The 6,346-nt window shown below is 39.0% G+C and overlaps 1 non-coding gene across 1 annotated transcript; it reads left to right on the top strand.

Annotated features, from left to right (window-relative positions):
• The first annotated feature begins 3,047 nt into the window (after positions 1–3,047).
• Positions 3,048–3,154, top strand: LOC141593531 (small nucleolar RNA R71). Its single transcript, XR_012521609.1, has one exon. It is a non-coding gene; the product is annotated as a small nucleolar RNA R71 (small nucleolar RNA).
• Positions 3,155–6,346: the final 3,192 nt, after the last annotated feature.

The following is a 6,346-nucleotide window of genomic DNA, read 5'->3' as shown; positions in this document are numbered from 1 at the left end:
AATCAAAAATCGACTCAAAGGTTGAAGAATTTGTTCTTGGTTTTGATTGTTATGGAGTGATTGATTTGTTGTTTGAAGGATGGTTTGATTTGATTTTGGTGGATTTTGTTGAGGGTTTTTGTTTTTGTGATGGAGAGGATGAGGGTTTTGATGTTGTGGGTAGTGTTTGTGAATGAATGAATGAATGAATGAAGGTGGGGTGGGTTATAAAGAAGTCGACAATTTCAAAACGCAGGTACAATCCGTACGGATTGGGCGCAATCCGTGCGGATTCTGCAGCTTCAAAATTTTCAAAATCCCGCCTAGAGACGGGCGGATTCTGGGGAATCCGCTCGGATTCTTTTTGAGGGACGGGCGGATTTTGTGCGGGACGGACGGATTTCAGTCCGGAGATTTTCCTTGTTTTCCTCAGCTGCAAGACGGGCGTCTTGTATAAAAGACGGACGGATTCTGTGAGACGGGCGTCTTTCCAGAAATCCGCTCGGATTCTTTAACAGTCAAGAAATTTGCAATTTCAGCTCAGCTCAGGACGGGCGTCTTCTCAGCAGGACGCTCGGATTTGCTGCAGACGGGCGGATTCTCCACTGTTGTACCCGGATTCACTTCATTCGCGCACAATGCATTTCCCTTTACCATTCTTCCATTCTTCTTCATTTCTTGTGTTCTTCATTGTGGGGGCACTACTTAGGCATGAATAGCCTAGGCAATTGCCATCCCCACACTAAGGTAAAGCACTACACATCAATTGAAATTGTTAGTCCCTCCCTCACTTCTCTCTTACATGACAATTATTTTGATCAAAGTAAATAAAAATCCAAAAATGACAAAAATGCAATACAAGAATTGAAATGTAAGTTAGGGAGTTAGAAATATTTACAAGTGGTGGTTTAGGGAGGACTCCACCAAACTCTCATTCTTGATGAGATGTCAAGGGGGCATGTTCAAGGTGTTGTTGATGTTGCTCAACACCTTGAAGAAGTAATCAAAAGCTTGTTCATTGTTATGGTAGAGGTCCTCAATAGACCGTGGCCCTTGTTGTTGATCATGATCGATGGCATGCCCAATGTAGGGATTAAAGATCCCTTCAAATTCGTCGTCCCAAAGACCACAAACTTCATTGAGTTGATCATTGAAAATCTCTTGCTTAGATGGAGACAACTCTCCCAATTTCTTCTCTTGGCCAATGAGGCCATTTTCTTCTTCCTTGGTTGATTTTGATGGGCTTTGCAAGCTCTCCTTGTCACAATTCACTTGCTCTTTGAATGGAGCATCTTCAATTTTCTTCCTCCATTGGAGTTCCGATTTCTTCCTTTCATCTTTCCTAAATATAATGATCAATCATGAAACATGGCTCATGTAAACGAGGAGCTCTCATGGTCTTGTCAAGATTAAAAGTTATGCTTTCATCTCCTACTTCTAAAGTGAGCTCTCCATGTTTCACATCAATCACCGCACCCGCGGTGTGTAGGAAAGGTCTTCCTAAGATGATTGGAATGTTGGAATCTTCCTCCATATCAACAATGACAAAGTCCACCGGGATGAAAAACTTCCCAATTCGCACGGGGACATCTTCCCATATCCCTAATGGTGTCTTCGTCGATCTATCGGCCATTTGAAGAGTGATATTGGTGCATTTAAGCTCTCCCATTCCCAACCTTTTACTTACCGAGTATGGCATGACACTCACACTAGCCCCTAGATCACATAAGGCTTTGTTGATCGTTGTGTCGCCAATGGTACACGGTATTGAGAAGCTTCCCGGATCCTTTAACTTTGGAGGTGAACTCCCTTGAAGTATTGCACTACTCACCTTAGTAAAGGCGATAGTCTCAAGTTTCCGGATCGACTTCTTCTTTGTGAGGATATCTTTCATGTACTTTGCATAGGCCGGAACGTGATTGATTAATTCCGTGAAAGGAATTGAGACTTCTAAGTTCTTCACAATCTCCATTAACTTTCCAAGTTGATCATCAAATTTGGGCTTGGCTTGACGACTTGGAAAAGGAAGTCTAATCACAATGGGCTCCTTCTCTTTGGCTTTGTCTTCATTTTTCTTTGAACTTTCTTCTTTTGATGATTCCCCTTCTTTGGGACCTTGCACAACAACTTCATTCTCACTAGCTTTCACAACTTCATCCTCAACTTGCTCCTTCGGTGCTTCATATCTTGTACCACTTCTCAAGTGAATGGCACTAACCGTTTCATGTCTAGCGGGATTACTTTGAGGTGGTAATTGCCCCTTTTGTCTTTGTGAGCTTGAAGATGCTAGTTGAGTCAATTGTGTTTCCAACATCTTGGTGTGAGCTAGAATGTTGTTGATGGTGGTATCCTTTGCTTGGCTATCTTTTTGCATTTGGGTGAAAAATTCTTGTTGATTCTTTTGCATTTGGAGGACCGCTTTTTGGACATCAAAACCTTGGTCATTTTGGTGATTGTATGGATTTTGATTTTGGTAACCTTGGTTATGATTGTAAAAGGGTCTTTGATTTTGATTCCTCATGGGTGGTGGAGTGTATGTTGTTTGAGGGTTTTGAACATTTTGGCTTTTGTATGAGAGATTTGGATGGAACTTGGTGTTTTCATTGTAAAAATTTGAATAAGGGGTACCACTTTTGTAAGCTTGGAAAGCATTAACTTGTTCGGTTGTTCCCCTACACTCACTTGAGTCATGACCCAAAGTTCCACAATTCTCACATATCCCGCTTGGGATTGATGAGGATGCCGTCATGGCATTGACATGATGCTTTGATGATTTTGAGTTTTCCTCAAGTCTAGCCATAGCTTGTTCAAACTTCAAGTTGATTGTGTCAATGTGAGCACTAAGTTGAGCACCCAATTGAGTAACGGAGTCCACCTCATACTTTCCTCCTCTAGTAGCCTTGCGAGGTCTACTATATTGTGAATTATGGACCGCCATTTCCTCAATCTTGTTCCATGTTTGATTGTCATCAACTTCGGTGAACATTCCATTTGATCCCATATTGAGAATGTTCCTTGAATCTTCATATAAACCATTCCAAAATTGTTGCACTAAAAACCATTCGCTAAGTCCATGGTGAGGACATGAGCGACAAATACCTTTGAACCGCTCCCAAGCTTCATACAAAGATTCTTCATCCCTTTGCTTAAAACCCGTAATTTGAGCTCTTAGCATGTTAGTCTTTTCCGGTGGGTAGAATTTTTTGTAGAAAGCTAGAGCTAGCTTCTTCCAAGAATCTATTCCAAGGGTGGCCTTATCAAGGCCCTTCAACCATTGCTTTGCGGTGCCGATTAACGAAAAAGGAAATAAGACACATCTTATTTGGTCTTGAGTCACGCCCGTTTGAGAGATATCTTCACAATAATCGCAAAAGGTTTCCATATGAGAATGAGGGTCCTCACTAGGCATTCCCCCGAATTGGCTCCTCTCAACTAGTTGGATGAAGGCGGACTTGGCAATAAAATTACCGGTGAGATGTTGCGGGGTAGGAGTACCATTTGGTAGATCCTCCTCGGTGGGTATAGAGTGTGACAAGAATTTAGGCATTGTAGGTGGATTTTGTGGGATATTGTGTAATGGGTTCTCTTCTCCTTCTATTGCGAAAGGATTGACAAACTCACTAGTGGGTTGAACAACTTCACCAACACCTCCCAAATTCCTCCTAACAAGTCTCCTATTATTCGTCAAGGTTCTTTCGATTTCACGGTCAAAAGGTAACAAATCTCTTTGAAACCTTCTAGACATGCAAAATATCAAACAACTCGAAAACAATTAGAACAAACCTTGAGGAGTTTTACTTCCCCAAGGTGAAAAAGACACAACTAAAAACAATAAAAGAAATCTTAAATCAATTAAACACCGTCCCCAAAACGGCGCCATTTTTGATCGGGTCCATTTCGTGTTCACAATTAAGTATATGTGGTCGTTGGTCAATGGTCGATACAAAACACAATTTATACTTCACAAACAACTCTACAATTAGTAAAGAGGCAAGTAAAGGTCGGATCCCAAGGGACGGGTATTGAAATGAGAATTCTATTGTAACTAGTAGTGTCTAGGGGTGTCACAAATTGGGTTGATGTAGAAGGTTACTAAACTAAAATAACAATGAAAATAAACTAGCAAGATGAATAAAATAAGGGGTGTAAACAATTGATTAAAGGCACTAGGGTGTCATGGGTTCATAGGGGAATCATGGGATATGATCATACAAACATGTTCTCAAATTATAAGCAAGCAATTATTGTTGTGATGGATTGAGTTGGGTTATATCTTACAATCCTAGGAAAGTTTGGGTCCCGGAGCCGAATCGATTAGATTGTACAACACCTACAAGTCGACTTAATCTTTCCTACTCAACACATGCATGGTCTAACAAGACTCGAGTTGGGTTATTTCTTACAAGTCAAGTTGAAGGGATAGAAGATGATAGTAAATGCAAGGATTCATAGGCTTAGCATTTCATCAAATATAACATGTGCATGTATTAAGATCAAAACAAGCAAGCAAATAAGATATGAAAGCATATTAATTTAAGCATGAATCATTCCCCATGTTGGTTTCCCCTAATCACCCATTAAACCCTAGCTAAGAGACTACTCACTCATTATCATGTTGATCATGCTAGAAAGGTTGTCAATCATACTAACATAATGAAACATGATGAATAAATGAAAGTAATTAACAATAATTAAAAAGGGATTAAGAGATTATACCTACTAATGATTCCAATAATAAAGCAAGAATAATAGAAGTACTTGAATCCTAGATTGAGAGGTTGTCAATCTCCCAATAATAACCCAAATAATCTTCAATTACCCAAAATAAAGGAAGAACAAGAGAGAGATTAAAGAACTAAAACTTGGATTAAAACTTGATTAATACTTGATTACAATATTAAAGAGAGATTTGATTGATATTAACTACACTAATTATTGATAAGAAGAACATGCTCCTCTAATTAGCCTAATGGGGTATTTATAGTGGAAATTAGGAGGATGCATTAGGGTTAACTAAGGGCTAAACTAGTAATTACACTTTTTAAGTTGAGCAAGGAGAATCCGGTATTTTCTGAGAGAAGGGCTTCTCTTTTCGTAGCTTGAAGAATGAAAAACGTCTTTATCTTGAAATCCGTGCGGATCGAGTCGGGACGTCCGGATCTGGGCTGAGGAATCCGAGCGGATTCAAGAGAGGGACGCTCGGATTGTGCTGGGGGAATCCGAGCGGATTCCAAGGTGGGACGCTCGGATTGGGCTGGACGGACGGGCGGATTTGGCACAATCCGTTCGGATTGTTGGTCAGCTTCAATTCTTCTTCTTTTCTTCCCTTTTCTTCATAAATTCCTTGGGGATTTCCTCGGGGACTCAAGGATCCTTTTCTCAACATTGTTCTTCTACTATGATATGTACAAAGGCCTTCTAGTCTTGTCTCTCCTTGATGCTTGGTCATTGAATACAATCAATTTAGCCTCGTTTTGCCATGAAAATGCAAGATTCTTACTCCTTTCCTACCAAGGGATCAAAATCTCAAAGAATATGCAAAACAAAGAACTAAAGATAAGAAATGACCCAAATAGGCACTAAAAAGCATGGAAACAATGGTAATTCGGGGGCTAAATATGCGTCAATTATGGTCGCATCACTATAACCAACTAAATGCCATATAAAGCTAAATGCATACTCCTACTAACATCACATAGTTACAAGCCGCAATATCAAAATCTCACCACATTGTCATTAACATAAAAGAGTAGGGAAAAAAGATTTTGAAAGATCGTACCATGCGGCTCTTCATTAATCCCTTAAGGATGTCTCGAATGTGGTGTAGTCTCTATGTGAAAAGAGTGACAAATACACAACTATATACAATTCTATGCAATACACTACAAAGTAAAGAACATGTTTTTGGATTTTTGTTTTATGAAAACGAAGAACATGTTTACATTTTTCAAAAAAAAAATCATTTTTTTATGAATTTTTGGACTATAAATTCCCATCCCCCACTTTATTTCGGACAGTGTCCTTAATGTACATAGTGAAGTCGGAAATTGAAACGGAAAGAACATGTTTTTTTTTGTTTTTTTCAACAAGTTTTATTGAAATTAAAGACACGCTTTTGTATTTTTAAGAAAATGAAAAACATGTTTTTGGATTTTAAATATAAGAAAAGGAAAGACAAATGCAATATGCAATATGCAATATGCAAATGCATGTTCTATGTAAATGCAAGTACTAGATGTTATATATTACAAATGATGCAACTATTCTACTCTAAGTGATGAATGCTTTCTATTAAGTTGGAAGTTAATTTGAATTAGCTTAGGCCACCTGTGATCAAACCTCCACATAAGGTCAATATTTATGCTCA

This window comes from Silene latifolia, chromosome 7, assembly GCF_048544455.1.
Source record: "Silene latifolia isolate original U9 population chromosome 7, ASM4854445v1, whole genome shotgun sequence".
Taxonomy (NCBI): Eukaryota; Viridiplantae; Streptophyta; class Magnoliopsida; order Caryophyllales; family Caryophyllaceae; genus Silene; species Silene latifolia.
This window is presented reverse-complemented; position numbering and strand designations above follow the sequence as displayed.